This window comes from Cherax quadricarinatus, chromosome 37, assembly GCF_038502225.1.
Source record: "Cherax quadricarinatus isolate ZL_2023a chromosome 37, ASM3850222v1, whole genome shotgun sequence".
Lineage (NCBI taxonomy): Eukaryota > Metazoa > Arthropoda > Malacostraca > Decapoda > Parastacidae > Cherax > Cherax quadricarinatus.
In genome coordinates, this window is record NC_091328.1 from 26,385,059 (window position 1) to 26,401,663 (window position 16,605).

The window sequence follows — 16,605 nt, forward strand, 5'->3', positions numbered from 1 at the left end:
CACACAATCCTTAACAGTGGTGCATCCAGCCAAGCTAGATGTTGTACCCACCATCAAAGGACACACGGTGGTGTGGATACGTCTGAGCTAATTTAACCACCGTATGTCCTTCGATGGTGGGTACATCTTGCTTGGCTGGATGCAATGTTGTTAAGGATTGTGTGGTCTAGTGGGCTAAAGCGTCATGCATTTTCTCTCACCATGAGGCGGGCCAAAACAGCATGGGTTCTACTCCTTGGCTAGTGCAGTGTTGTTATTGATTAATACCACTTGTTCCGTGGGTACAATAATATAATATTCTGCTTGGTGAGCTAGTACACAAACAGGGAGTAGAATGAAATTCGCTCAGAGGCGTCCACATCACCGTATGTCCTTCGATGGTGGGTACAACATCTAGCTTGGCTGGATGCACCATTGTTAAGGATTGTGTGGTCTATTGGTCTAAGGCGTCATGCATTTTCTCTCACCATGAGGTAGGCCAAAACAGCATGGGTTCGACTCCTTGGCTAGTGCAGTGCTGTTATTGATCAATACCACTTGTTCCTGAGTACAATAATATATATATATATATATATATATATATATATATATATATATATATATATATATATATATATATATATATATATATATATATATGCAAAACAACCACTCTGAAAGAATAGAGAAATTCCAAGCGCTTTCGTGACTACTCACATTATCAAGGAACTATGAAAGTAAAGCATCCAAGGAAGCTATATAAGGGGTCTGGCCAGCACCTCACTATCAGATCCCACAACGGTTAAACACCTGACGCGCGCCGACCCAACTTGGATAGGTCCTTTGCACAACTCACCCCACAAACTATTCTAACCAAGAAAATTTAAAAATTATTTGTCCAGTGTATTATTAAATTCTTCCCAAATTCTATTAATTATAAATGGATCTAATTTATATAAACCAAAGGAAATATTCATATTATTGTCAAAACTGCTTTTTATGAAACAAGATTCAATTATATTCCTGTCGACCATGGACTTGCTTGATACTACTTTCTCAACTTTTTGAAAATCAATTGGATAGTTAAAATCTCTTACATGAATAAATAGAGCATTGGAATCTTGTCCAGTTCTAATGCTATATTTATGTTGTTTTAATCTTAGCTCGAGATTTTTACCAGTTTGACCGTAATAAACTTTATCGCAAATTTTACAAGGAATCTTATAGATACATCCATCAGCATTTTGGGGGGAATTCTTTATCAAAAGTTTTTTTACTGTATCAAGATTTTTGAATACAACTTTAATATTAAAAGTCTTAAGAAGAGAAGGCATATCAACCAAGTTTTTATGGTAAGGGAGAACCAACATATTTTTAGTTGAATAAGGCTGGTTGTCCCTTTTTGGATTGTAAAAAGTATTTCTAGCAACTTTAAAAGATTTATCAATTACATTTCTTGGGTATTTTAAATCATTACCTATTTCATAAATTTTGGATATTTGGATATTCTGAAATCACCTGTTTACTGTGATCTTATTGCTTATATATATATATATATATATATATATATATATATATATATATATATATATATATATATATATATATATATATATATATATATCTGGAATTTACCTTCAGATGATTTAGGGGGTCAACTCCCCCGAGGCTAGGTCTGAGACCAGGCTGGCTGCGCCATCTTTGTAGGATTATGTGGTCCTGTGGTCTAAGGCGTCATGTAGTTTGGCTCACCATGAGGCGTACCAGTACAACATAGGTTCGAGTCCTTGCCTAGTGCAGTGTTGTTATTGGTCAATACCACTCGCTCACACACACACACACACACACACACACACTCACTAAACCACTGCTCTGAAGATTCTAGTCACTTTACATGTCATGCAAAATTTAAGAATGATTTGTCAAACAAAGGGAAATTTTTGCAACTTAGCTTAATTCTCACAAATTTTATGTATTATATATGATTTGAAATGTACAATTCTGGACTTAAATTCCAATTATACTATTCTTTATAAAGTTTTAGTTTCTGTATTTCGTTCAATCATTAATTTGCTTCTTCAATTTTCGACTTTTTGAAAATGTAGACCCTTGCCGTTTTCAAATGCTGTATTTATAATGATTGCATTTTTACTGGGAATTTTGTAGGCACCGCCATCAACAATTTTGGGGGAATTCTTAATCAAAATAATGGAAATAATTATTTTCCCAACCTCGTCTAATTCCTTTTCAACAGTCAACAGATCTTCAGTTTTCCTCTTAGACCTTAGAAGTCCTGCTCCTTTGTGTCTTATTTTTATTAAAAGTTTCTCCTACCTTTCACTGTCTTCCCAGATGTGGACTACGAAGTTCTCTCGAAATATCATTACGTACTTGCTCCATTTCTTGATTAGTTTCCTCGTGGTATTTGATGTTACATAAACTGTGTGAAACATTGGGTGAGGAAGCTGTTGGCTGGTGTGTACTGTTTATGTTTCTCTGACCTCAATCATTTGTTCTCTATGTTTATTGTTTTTCATTCATGGGTTTTGCTTTTTAGTAAACATAAATCTGCGCTGTTTGTGTCTCCACACACCACTGTGTGGTACTGTGTACACTAAGTCTAGAAATAGGTCTATTTTCCTTATTGAATCCCAATAATTATTTGCAACTATTATGAGTGTGCGTATGTACAATACTGAGATGGAAGAGCATGTAGGTATATTATGTGTGAATATCACGTTACTGAATATATTTTCTGTTTATAATTTCTGAATGACGTCTACTGCTGTCTATATGACTCGCCTATTTACACACGTGTCTGAAGTGTTTATCGCAATCCGTTAATAAATGTTGTTAAATTTCAGAGTTAGGTTCTGTGCACATTACTTCTCATTTATCATGGTTTACAATGTAGAATGTTTTGATGGAGATGTTATAACAGTCGAGTACCTATTTTCTTTTACTATCATCACTAACAATTACTGTTATGTTTTACACATATATTGTATTTTATTTGCAAAATTCACCCTGATAAATAATTGTTATTGTTATGTCTCATTTTATATCACAATCTTACATAATTTGTCGAATGTGTGTAATATCTTCTAATTTTGTGTTTATTGGTATATCTCTTCTTATCCAGTATTGTGTGATATTTATGTACATCACTACCCACCACTGTGTGATGTTCGTAAATATTACCCACCACTGTGTGATCTTCGTAAATATTACCCACCACTGTGTGATCTTCGTAAATATTACCCACCACTGTGTGATGTTCGTAAATATTACCCACCACTGTGTGATGTTCGTAAATATTACCCACCACTGTGTGATCTTCGTAAATATTACACACCACTGTGTGATGTTCGTAAATATTACCCACCACTGTGTGATACACAAATAACCCGCACATTGAAGAGAGAAGCTTACGACGACGTTTCGGTCCGACTTGGACCATTTACAAAGTCACACTAACCAGAAGTGGAGCAGGACGGCTATATATAGGAAGGAAGAGGTATTGGTGGTGGTGGTAGTAGTAGTAGTAGTAGTAGTAGTAGTAGTAGTAGTAGTAGTAGTAGCAGTAGTAGTAGTAGTAGTAGTAGTAGTAGTAGTAGTGGTAGTAGTGGTGAACTAAGGAGGAGGAGCCAGTCAAATATAAAGACAGGGAAGCACTGCAAGGGAGCTAGGTGCCCACAGAGGGAGAACAAGTGCACAGAGGTGGGGGGAAGGGGAAGTGATGAAATAAATAATGAAGGAACAGTAACACGCGACAGAAGAAAGACAAGAAAGGAAAGAGGAAAGGGGAAGAGGGAGAAGAAGAAAAAAAAAATGAGGAATCAGGTTAAGTCACGGGTGTTCTGGAGTTTGGAGCATTTTACAATGTAGTGGGAGAGGAAGGCATCTACAGAGACGAAGCCACGACTAAGATTCATACAAGGAAAGTTGTGTATTAGAGTGGATTCAACAAGACGGCGACTGTTAAAGTTGGAAGTAGGGAAGACAGTTTTAGCAGAAAACCAGTCTATAGGATGGCTGTGATCTCTGACGTGACAGAAAAGAGCATTGTTAGTGTCGGCAAGCCTAACACTATTTTTGTGCTCCCTAAGTCTGTCAGAAAGAGATCGACCAGTTTCTCCAAAGTATTGAAGAGGACAGGAGTAGACACCAGGAACGTCTGTAGAGGGAGGAGAGGTATGAACGAGATTAGTGCGAAGAGTGTTAGTATGATGTTCGTAAATATTACCCACCACTGTGTGATGTTCGTAAATATTACCCAACACTGTGTGATGTTCGTAAATATTACCCAACACTGTGTGATGTTTGTAAATATTACCCAACACTGTGTTATGTTCGTAAATATTACCCAACACTGTGTGATGTTCGAAAATATTACCCAACACTGTGTGATGTTCGTAAATATTACCCAACACTGTGTGATGTTCGTAAATATTACCCAACACTGTGTTATGTTCGTAAATATTACCCAACACTGTGTTATGTTCGTAAATATTACCCAACACTGTGTTATGTTCGTAAATATTACCCAACACTGTGTGATGTTCGTAAATATTACCCAACACTATGTGATGTTTATTATAATCCTAACCCAGCACTGCGTGATTTTTGTACAAAATCTCAGTCCAGTGTTGCGTGACGTTCGTGAAAATTACGCCCTGGGACTGTTTAATGTTTGTGTAAATCACAGGATGACTGTCAAGGTCGCAGGCACGGGAGAGGGTCTGGGGAGGACGCGGAATAACACTGCATTTTGATGAGCTGAAATTAGTTGCATATTTCTGGGCAATTCCTTTGACTTCGCATACTGATAAAACTTGATAAAAATATTGTTCTTTCAAAATTCGTTATACACTATCTCCTTCATGTATAATATTTGTAAAACATCTGAAAGTGCCGGGAAAACTCTGTTAAGCATAACAAAATAAGAATTGAAATTGAGATTCTCACCGCATCATGAAAATTCAAAAAAGTGTAAATATGGGGGATCTAGTCGGCGCTCTTATAGTTTTAGTTCTACAACTGTGCTAACGTAGCCAAAATGTATACATAAATCAGATGCTACATCTACAGACAATACTTCACCATAGCCAACTGGGTAGCTCCTAAGTAAGTTTCAAACTGCGATTTTCTGTCTTAGACTTTTCCAGAGTTCACGTTCGGCCTCCATTTCATGTTCGCACGCCAAGAACTTTTTATTACCTTTACCTTATATATAATTTATTGCTACTAAGTTACTAACCTAACTTTTAACATAACTTAAACAATAAAATTCGAGAAATTTGCTGCACTGATTGTGATATATCTTGTAGAGTGTGAGAGGTTTAGTTGAAATCTTTCAGACTTAATTCTATATTAGAATTAATATTGTGAGGATGGCAGCTGTTTCCCCAGCAATATTTTACAGGAAAACTGAAACTACACAAACATCGTGGACAAAGGATCTAGTTCAGGAAATACAATTCCACAAAATTGTAAAAGTATTAAGCTAATTAGGATGGAACTGGAACCTCCTGAGCCAACACTGATGTTACTCTTAAACGCCAACTATCTTTATTTTCTACTTCTTTACATTAGAGTATTATTGCTGATTAATAAGTAGTAACTTAAGCTTTACTGACCATTTTTCATAAGGTTTTGAACCTAGGAAACCAAATTTTTGCTGGGCACTGACTTCTTAATTCGCTTTATTTGTTTTTTGCAGATAGGGAAACTCATTATAAAATAATTGTCTTAAATTATATACCTACTTCTCACATATTTCTGGATGATAATGCAAACATTTAAAAATTAGTATATTTTTTTTTTACTTTAACATTAACTATTAAAATTCACGTTTAAAATCATAATTCGAATTTAAAGATAATTTAGCTTGCTCCATTTAGTTTTGTATGCCTGTGCATGCCTCTCTTTGTATGCCTGTGCATGCATCTCCTTGTATGCCTGTGCATGCTTCTCCTTGTATGCCCGTGCATGCCTCTCTTTGTATGCCTGTGCATGCCTCTCTTTGTATGCCTGTGCATGCATCTCCTTGTATGCCTGTGCATGCTTCTCCTTGTATGCCCGTGCATGCCTCTCTTTGTATGCCCGTGCATGCCTCTCTTTGTATGCCTGTGCATGCCTCTCTTTGTATGCCTGTGCATGCCTCTCCTTGTATGCCTGTACATGCCTCTCCTTGTATGCCAGTGCATACTTCTCCTTATATGCCTGTGCAGGCCTCTCCTTGTATGCCTGTACATGCCTCTCCTTGTATGCCAGTGCATACTTCTCCTTATATGCCTGTGCAGGCCTCTCCTTGTATGCCTGTGCATGCCTCTCTTTGTATGTCTGTGCATGACTCTCCTTGTATGCCTGTGCATACCTCTCCTTGTATGCCTGTGCATACCCCTCCTTGTACGGCTGTGCATGCCTCTCCATGTATGCCTGTGCATGCCTCTTCCAGTATGCCTGTGCATTCCTCTCCTTGTATGCATGTGCATGCCTCTCCTTGTATGCATGTGCATGCCTCTCCTTGCATGCCTGTGCATGCCTCTCCATGTATGCCAATGCATGCCTCTCCATGTATGCCTGTGCACGCCTCTCCTTGTATGCCTGAGCATGTCTCTCCTTGTATGCCTGTGCATGCCTATCCTTGAATGTCTGTGCATGCCTCTCCTTGTATGCCTGTGCATGCCTCTCCTTGAATGCCTGTACATGCCTCTCCTTGTATGCATGTGCATGCCTATCCTCGTATGTCTGTGCATGCCTCTCCATGTATGCCTGTGCATGCCTCTTCTTGTATGCCTTTGCATGACTCTCCTTGTATGCCTGTGCATGCCCCTCCTTATATGCCTGTGCATGCCTATCCTTATATGTCTGTGTATGCCTCTCCTTGTATGGCTGTTCATGCCTCTCCATGTATGCCTGTTCATGCCTCTTCTTATATGCCTGTGCATGCCTCTCCTTGCATGCCTGTGCATGCCTATCCTTGCATGCCTCTCCTTGTATGCCTGTGCATGAATCTTCTTGTATGCCTGTGCATGCCTCTCCATGTATGCCTGTGCATGCCTCTCCTTGTATGCATGGGCATGCCTTTCCTTATATGTCTGTGTATGCCTCTTATTGTATGGCTGTGCATGCCTCTCCATGTATGCCTGTGCATGCCTCTTCTTGTATGCCTGTGTATGCCTTTCCTTGTATACTTGTGCATGCCTCTTCTTGTATGCCTGTACATGCCTTTCCTTGTATGCCTTTGCATGCCTATCCTGTATGCCTGTGCATGCTTCTCCTTGTATGTCTGTGCATGCCTCTCCTTATATGACTGTGCATGCCTCTCCTTGTATGCCTGTGTATGTCTCTTCACGTATGCCTGTGCATGCCTATTCTTATATACCTGTGCATGCCTCTTCTTGTATGCCTGCACATGCCTTTCCTTGTATGCCTGTGCATGCCTATCCTTATATGCCTGTGCATGCTTCTGCTTGTATGCCTGTGCATGCCCCTCCTTATATGACTGTGCATGCCTCTCCTTGTATTCCTTTGTATGCCTCTCCATGTATGCCTGTGCATGCCTATCCTTGTATGTCTACGTATGCCTCTCCTTGTATGTCTGTGCATGCCTCTCCTTATATGACTGTGCATGCCTCTCCTTGTATGCCTTTGTATGCGTCTCCATGTATGCCTGTGCATGCCTATCCTTGTATGTCTGCGTATGCCTCTCCATGTATGCCTGTGCATGCCTCTCCATGTATGCCTGTGCATGCCTCTCCTTGTATGCCTGGGCATGCCTCTACTTGCATGCCTGTGCATGCTTCTCCTTTTATGCCTGTGCATGCCTATCCTTGAATGTCTGTGCATGCATCTCCTTGTATGCCTGTGCATGCCTCTTCTTGTATGCCTGTGTATGCCTTTCCTTGTATGCTTGTGCATGCCTCTTCTTGTATGCCTGTACATGTCTTTCCTTGTACGCCTGTACAAGCCTATGTTTATATACCTGTGCATGCCTCTTCTTGTATGCCTGTACATGTCTTTCCTTGTACGCCTGTGCATGCCTATCCTATATGCCTGTGCATGCCTCTCCTTGTATGCCTTTGTATGTCTCTCCATGTATGCCTGTGCATGCCTATCCTTGTATGTCTGCGTATGCCTCTCCTTGTATGCCTGTGCAAGCCTATCCTTGTATGGCTGTGTATGCCTCTCCTTATATGCCTTTGCATGCCTCTCCTTGTATGACTGTGCATGCCTCTCCTTGTATGCCTGTGCATGCCTATCCTTGTATGTCTGTGTATGCCTCTCCTCGTATGGCTGTGCATGCCTCTCAATGTATGCCTGTGCATGCCTCTCCTTGTATGCCTGTGCACGCATCTCCTTGTATGCTTGAGCATGCCACTTCTTGTATGCCTGTACATGCCTTTCCTTGTATACCTGTGCAAGCCTATTCTTATATACCTGTGCCTGCCTTTTCTTGCATGCCTGAACATGCCTTTCCTTGTATGCCTGTGCATACTTATGCTTGTATGCGTGTGAATGCCTCTCCTTATATGACTGTGCATGCCTCTCCTTACATGCCTTTGCATGCCTCTAAATGTATGCCTGTGCATGCCTATCATTGAATGTCTGCGTATGCCTCTCCTTATATGTCTGTGCATGCCTCTCCTTGTATGCCTGTGCATGCCTCTCCTTGTATTCCTGTGCATACCTATCCTTGTATGCCTGTGCATGCCTCTCCTAGTATGCCTGTGCATGCCTCTCCTTGTATGCCTGCACATGCCTCTCCTTCTATGCCTTTGCATGCCTATCCTTGAATGCCTGTGCATGTGTCTCCTTGTTTGCTTGTGCATGCCTCTTCTTGTATGCCTGTGCATGCCTCTCCTTGTGTGATTGTACATGCCTTTCCTTGTATGTCTGTGCATATATATCCTGATATGCCTTTGTATGCCTCTCCATGTATGCCTGTGCATGCCTCTCCTTGTATTCCTGTGCATGCCTCTCAATGTATGCTTGTGCATCCCTCTCCTTGTATGCCTGTGCATCCCTGTCCTTATATGCCTGTGCAATCCTCTCCTTGTATGCCTGTGCATGCCTCTTCTTGTATGCCTGTGCATGCCTCTCCTTGTATGCCTGTGCATGTCTCTCTTTGTATGCTTGTTCATGTCTCTTTTTGTATGCCTGTGCATGCCTCTTCTTGTATGCCTGTGCATGCCTCTCCTTGTATGCCTGTGCATGTCTCTCTTTGTATGCTTGTTCATGTCTCTTTTTGTATGCCTGCGCATGTCTCTCCTTTTATGCCAGTGCATGCCTCTCCTTGAATGCCTGTGCATGCCTTTCCGTGTATGCCTGCGCATGCCTCTCCTTGTATGCCTGTGCATGTCTCTCTTTTTATGCCTGTGCATGTCTCTCATTTTATGCCTGTGCATACCTTTCCTTATATGCCTGTGCAATCCTCTCCTTGTATGCCTGTGAATGCCTCTTCTTTTTTGCCTGTGCATGCCTCTCCTTGTATGCCTGTGCATGTCTCTCTTTTTATGCCTGTACATACCTTTCCATGTATGCCTGCACATGCCTCTTCTTTTATGCCTGTGCATGCCTCTCCTTGTATGCCCGTGCATGCCACACCTTCTATGCCTCTGCATGCGTCTCCATGTAAGCTTGTGCATGCCTGTCCTTATATGCCTGTGCATGCCTCTCCTTGTATGCCTGGGCATTCCTCTCCTTGTATGCTTGTGCATGCCTCTCCTTGTATGTCTGTGCATGCACTTCTTTGTATGCCTGTGCATGCCCTCCTTGAATATCAGTGCATGCCTCTCCTTGTATGCCTGTTCATGCCTTTCCTTGTATGCCTGTGCATGCCTCTCATTGTATGCCTGTGCATGCCTCTCCATGTTTGCCTGTGCATGTCTTTCCTTGTATGCCTGTACATGTCTATCCTTGTATGCCTGTGCATGCCTCTCCTTGCATGCCTGTGCATGCCTCTCCATGTTTGCCTGTGCATGCCTCTCCTTATATGCCTGTACATGTCTCTCCTTGTATGCCTGTGCATGTCTCTCCTTGTATGCCTGTGCATGCCTCTCCTTGTATGCCTCTGCATGTCTCCCTTTTTATGCCTGTGCATACCCCTCCTTTTTTGCTTGCGCATGCCTCTTCTTTTGTGCCTGTGCATGCCCCTCCTTGTATGTCTGTGCATGCCTTTTTTATGGCTGTGCATGCCTCTCCTTGAATGCCTTTGCATGCCTCTCCTTGTATGATTGTGCATGCCTCTCCTTGTATGCCTGTGCATGCCCATTGTATGCCTGTGCATGCCTCTCCTTGTATGGCAGTGCATGCCTCTCCTTTTATGTATGTCTCTGTATGCCTGTGCATGCCTCTCCTTGTATGTAAAGCCTGTGCATGCCTCTTCATGTATGCCTGTGCATGCCTCTCTTTGTATGCCTGTACATGTCTCTCTTTGTATGTGCATGCCTCTCCTTGTACGCCTGTGCATGCCTCCCCTTGTATGCCTGTGCATGCCTCTCCTTGTATGCCTGTGCATGCCCCTCCTTGTATACCTGTGCATACCCCTCCTTGTATAGCAGTGCATGCCTCTCTTGTATGCCTGTGCATTCCCCTCCTTGCGTGGCATGTCTCCTTGTATGCATGTCTCTCTCCTGTGTATACCTCTTTTGCCTGTACATGTCTCTCCTTGTATGCCTGTGCATGTCTCCCCTTGTATGCCTCTCCATGCCTCTGCTTATATGCCTGTGCATGCCTCTTCTTATATGCCTCTGCATGCCTCTCCTCTTATGCCTGTGTATGCCTCTTCATGTAGGCCACTGCATGCCTCTCCTTTTATGCCTGCGCATCCCTCTCCTTATATGCCTGTGCATGCTTCTCCTCCTATGCCTGTGTATGCTTCTCCTTGTATGCCTGTGCTTGCCTCTCCTTGTATGCCTGTGCATGCCTCTCATTATATGCCTGTGCATGCCTCTTCTTTTATGCCTGCACAAGTCTTTCCTTGTACGCCTTTGCATGCCTATCCTTATATGCCTGTGCATGTTTATGCTTGTATGCCTGTGCATGCCTCTCCTTATATGACTGTGCATGCCTCTCCTTTTATGCCTTTGTATGCCTTTCCTTGTATGCTTTTGCATGCCTCTCCTTGTATTCCTGTGCATGCCTCTCCATGTATGCTTGTGCATCCCTCTCCTTGTATGCTTGTGCATTCCTCTCCTTATATGCCTGTGCAATCCTCTCCTTGTATGCCTGTGCATGCCTCTCCTTGTATGCCTTTGCATGTCTCTCTTTTTATGCTTTTGCATATCTCTTTTTGTATGCCTGCGCATGCCTCTCCTTTTATGCCTGTGCATGCCCCTCCTTGTATGCCTGTGCATGCCTCTCCGTGTATGCCTGCGCATGCCTCTCCGTGTATGCCTGTGCATCCCTTTCCTTGTATGCCTGCACATGCCTCTTCTTTTATGCCTGTGCATGCCTCTCCTTGTATGCCCGTGCATGCCTCTTCTTGTATGTCTGTGCATGCCTCTCCATGTATGATTGTGCATGCCTGTCCTTTTATGCCTGTGCATGCCTCTCCTTGTATGCCTGTGCATGCCTCTCTTTGTATGCCTGTGCATGCCTTTCCTTGTATGCTTATGCATGCCTCTCCTTGTATGCCTGTGCATACATCTCCTCATCTGCCTGTGCATACCTCTCCTTGTATGCCTGTGAATGTCTCTCATTGTATGCCTGTGCATGCCTCTCCATGTTTGCCTGTGCATGTCTTTCCTTGTATGTCTGTACATGTCTCTCCTTGTATGCCTGTGCATGCCTCTCCTTGCACGCCTGTGCATGCCTCTCCATGTTTGCCTGTGCATGCCTCTCCTTATATGCCTGTACATGTCTCTCCTTGTATGCCTGTGCATGTCTCTCCTTGTATGCCCGTGCATGCCTCTCCTTGTATGTCTGTGCATGCCTCTCCATGTATGATTGTGCATGCCTGTCCTTTTATGCCTGTGCATGCCTCTCCTTGTATGCCTGTGCATGCCTCTCTTTGTATGCCTGTGCATGCCTTTCCTTGTATGCTTATGCATGCCTCTCCTTGTATGCCTGTGCATACATCTCCTCATCTGCCTGTTCATGCCTTTCCTTGTATGCCTGTGCATGCCTCTCATTGTATGCCTGTGCATGCCTCTCCATGTTTGCCTGTGCATGTCTTTCCTTGTATGTCTGTACATGTCTCTCCTTGTATGCCTGTGCATGCCTCTCCTTGCACGCCTGTGCATGCCTCTCCATGTTTGCCTGTGCATGCCTCTCCTTATATGCCTGTACATGTCTCTCCTTGTATGCCTGTGCATGTCTCTCCTTGTATGCCTGTGCATGCCTCTCCTTGTATGCCTCTGCATGTCTCCCTTTTTATGCCTGTGCATACCCCTCCTTTTTTGCTTGCGCATGCCTCTTCTTTTGTGCCTGTGCATGCCCCTCCTTGTATGTCTGTGCATGCCTTTTTTATGGCTGTGCATGCCTCTCCTTGAATGCCTTTGCATGCCTCTCCTTGTATGATTGTGCATGCCTCTTCTTGTATGCCTGTGCATGCCCCTTGTATGCCTGTGCATACCGCTCCTTTTATGGCATTGCATGCCTCTCCTTTTATGCCTGTGCATGTCTCTCCTTGTATGCCTGTGCATGCCTCTCCTTGTATGCCTGTGCATGCCTCTCTTTGTAAGCCTGTGCATGCCTCTTCATGTATGCCTGTGCATGCCTCTCTTTGTATGCCTGTACATGTCTCTCTTTGTATGTGCATGCCTCTCCTTGTACGCCTGTGCATGCCTCCCCTTGTATGCCTGTGCATGCCTCTCCTTGTATGCCTGTGCATGCCCCTCATTGTATACCTGTGCATACCCCTCCTTGTATAGCAGTGCATGCCTCTCTTGTATGCCTGTGCATGCCCCTCCTTGCGTGGCAGTGCATGCCTCTCCTTGTATGCCTGTGCATGTCTCTCTTTGTATGCCTGTGTATACCTCTTTTGGGTATGCCTGTACATGTCTCTCCTTGTATGCCTGTGCATGTCTCCCCTTGTATGCCTCTCCATGCCTCTGCTTATATGCCTGTGCATGCCTCTTCTTATATGCCTCTGCATGCCTCTCCTCTTATGCCTGTGTATGCCTCTTCATGTAGGCCACTGCATGCCTCTCCTTTTATGCCTGCGCATCCCTCTCATTATATGCCTGTGCATGCTTATGCTTGTATGCCTGTGCATGCCTCTCCTTATATGACTGTGCATGCCTCTCCTTTTATGCCTTTGTATGCCTCTCCATGTATGCCTGTGCATGCCTCTCCTTGTATGCCTGTGCATGCCTTTCCTTGTATGCTTTTGCATGCCTCTCCTTGTATTCCTGTGCATGCCTCTCCATGTATGCTTGTGCATCTCTCTCCTTGTATGCCTGTGCATTCCTCTCCTTATATGCCTGTGCAATCCTCTCCTTGTATGCCTGTGCATGTCTCTCCTTGTATGCCTTTGCATGTCTCTCTTTTTATGCTTTTGCATATCTCTTTTTGTATGCCTGCGCATGCCTCTCCTTTTATGCCTGTGCATGCCCCTCCTTGTATGCCTGTGCATGCCTCTCCGTGTATGCCTGCGCATGCCTCTCCGTGTATGCCTGTGCATCCCTTTCCTTGTATGCCTGCACATGCCTCTTCTTTTATGCCTGTGCATGCCTCTCCTTGTATGCCCGTGCATGCCTCTCCTTGTATGTCTGTGCATGCCTCTCCATGTATGATTGTGCATGCCTGTCCTTTTATGCCTGTGCATGCCTCTCCTTGTATGCCTGTGCATGCCTCTCTTTATATGCCTGTGCATGCCTTTCCTTGTATGCTTATGCATGCCTCTCCTTGTATGCCTGTGCATACATCTCCTCATCTGCCTGTGCATACCTCTCCTTGTATGCCTGTGAATGTCTCTTGTATGGCTGTGCATTCCTCTCCTTGTATGCTTGTGCATGCCTCTCCTTGTATGTCTGTGCATGCCCCTCCTTGTATGGCAGTGCATGCCTCTTCTTGTATGCATGTTCATGTTTCTCATTGTATGGCTGTGCATGCCTCTCCTTGTATGCCTGTGCATGCCTCTCATTGTATGCCTGTGCATGCCTCTCCATGTTTGCCTGTGCATGCCTCTCCTTGTATGCCTGTACATATATCTCTTTGTATGCCTGTGCATGCCTCTCCTTGTATGCCTGTGCATGTCTCTCTTTTTATACTTGTGCATACCTCTTCTTGTATGCCTGCGCATGCCTCTCCTTGTATGCTTGTGTATGCCTCTCCTTGTATGCCTCTGCATGCCTTTCCTTGTATGCCTGCGCATGCCTCTCCTTGTATGCCTAGCATGTCTCCCTTTTTATGCCTGTGCATACCTCTCCTTTTATGCCTGCGCATTGCGCATACCTCTTCGTTTCTGCCCGTGCATGCCTCTCCTTGTATGCCTGTGCATGACTCTCCTTGTATGATTGTGCATGCCTCTTCTTGTATGCCTGTGCATGCCCCTCCTTGTATACCTGTGAATTCCTCTCCTTGTATGACAGTGCATGCCTCTCCTTTCATGCCTGTGCATGTCTCTCCTTGTATGCCTGTGTATGCCTCTTCATGTATGCCTGTGCATGCCTCTCCTTTTATGCCTGTACATGTCTCTCTTTGTATGCCTGTGCATACCTCTCCTTGTATGCCTGTGCATGCCTCCCCTTGTATGCTTGTGCATGCCCCTCCTTGTATGCCTGTGCATACCCCTCCTTGTATGGCAGTGCATACCTCTCCTTGCATTCCTGTGTTTGTCTCTCTTTGTATGCCTGTGCATGCCTCTCTTTGTATGCCTGTGCATGCCTCTCCTTGTATGCCTGTACATGTCTCTCCTTGTATGCCTGTGCATGTCTCTCCTTGTATGACTGTGCATGCCTCTCCTTGTATGCATGTGCATGCCTCTCCATGTATGCCTCTGCATGCCTCTCCTTTTATGCCTGTGCATCCCACTCCTTATATGCCTGTGCATGCCTCTCCTCGTATGCCTGTGTATGCTTCTCCTTGTATGCCTGTGCATGCCTCTCCTTGTATGCATATGCATGCCTCTCCTTGTATGCCTGTGCATGCCTCTCCTTGCATGCCTGTGCATGTCTCTCCTTGTATGTTTGTGCATGCCTCTCCTTGTATGTCTGTGCATGTCTCTCCTTGTATGTCTGTGCATGCCTCTCCTTGTATGTCTGTGCATGCCTCTCCTTGTATGTCTGTGCATGCCTCTCCTTGTACGTCTGTGCATGTCTCTCCTTGTATGTCTATGCATGCGTCTCCTTGTATGTCTGTGCATGCGTCTCCTTTTATGTCTGTGCATGCGTCTCCTTGTATGTCTGTGCATGCCTCTCCTTGCTTACCTGTGCATGTCTCTCCTTGTATGTCTGTGCATGCCTCTCCTTGCTTACCTGTGCATGTCTCTCCTTGTATGTCTGTGCATGCCTCTCCTTGTATGTCTGTGCGTGCCTCTCCTTGTATGTCTGTGCATGCCTCTCCTTGTACGTCTGTGCATGTCTCTCCTTGTATGTCTATGCATGCGTCTCCTTGTATGTCTGTGCATGCGTCTCCTTTTATGTCTGTGCATGCGTCTCCTTGTATGTCTGTGCATGCCTCTCCTTGTATGCCTGTGCATGTCTCTCCTTGTATGTCTGTGCATGCCTCTCCTTGCTTACCTGTGCATGTCTCTCCTTGTATGTCTGTGCATGCCTCCTTGTATGTCTGTGCGTGCCTCTCCTTGTATGTCTGTGCATGTCTCTCCTTGTATGTCTGTGCATGCGTCTCCTTGTATGTCTGTGCATGCGTCTCCTTGTATGTCTGTGCATGCCTCTCCTTGTATGTCTGTGCATGCGTCTCTTTGTATGTCTGTGCATTCGTCTCCTTGTATGCCTGTGCATGCCTCTCCTTGTATGCCTGTGCATGCCTCTCCTTGTATGTCTGTGCATGCCTCTCCTTGTATGTCTGTGCATGCGTCTCCTTGTATGCCTGTGCATGCCTCTCCTTGTATGCATATGCATGCCTCTCCTTGTATGCCTGTGCATGCCTCTCCTTGCATGCCTGTGCATGCCTCTCCTTGTATGCCTGTGCATGCCTCTCCTTGTATGCCTGTGCATGCCTCTCCTTGTATGTCTGTGCATGCGTCTCCTTGTATGCCTGTGCATGCCTCTCCTTGTATGCATATGCATGCCTCTCCTTGTATGCCTGTGCATGCCTCTCCTTGCATGCCTGTGCATGCCTCTCCTTGTATGTTTGTGCATGCGTCTCCTTGTATGCCTGTGCATGCCTCTCCTTGTATGCATATGCATGCCTCTCCTTGTATGCCTGTGCATGCCTCTCCTTGTATGTCTGTGCATGCGTCTCCTTGTATGCCTGTGCATGCCTCTCCTTGTATGCCTGTGCATGCCTCTCCTTGTATGCCTGTGCATGCCTCTCCTTGTATGTCTGTGCATGCGTCTCCTTGTATGCCTGTGCATGCCTCTCCTTGTATGCCTGTGCATGCCTCTCCCTCCACCGGTGCAGCACAAATCTCACAATACTATTTCTATTATAATTGCCTCTTTGGTTAATAATATACCTTTGGTATTCGCTGTTATGTGAGATGGTATCATA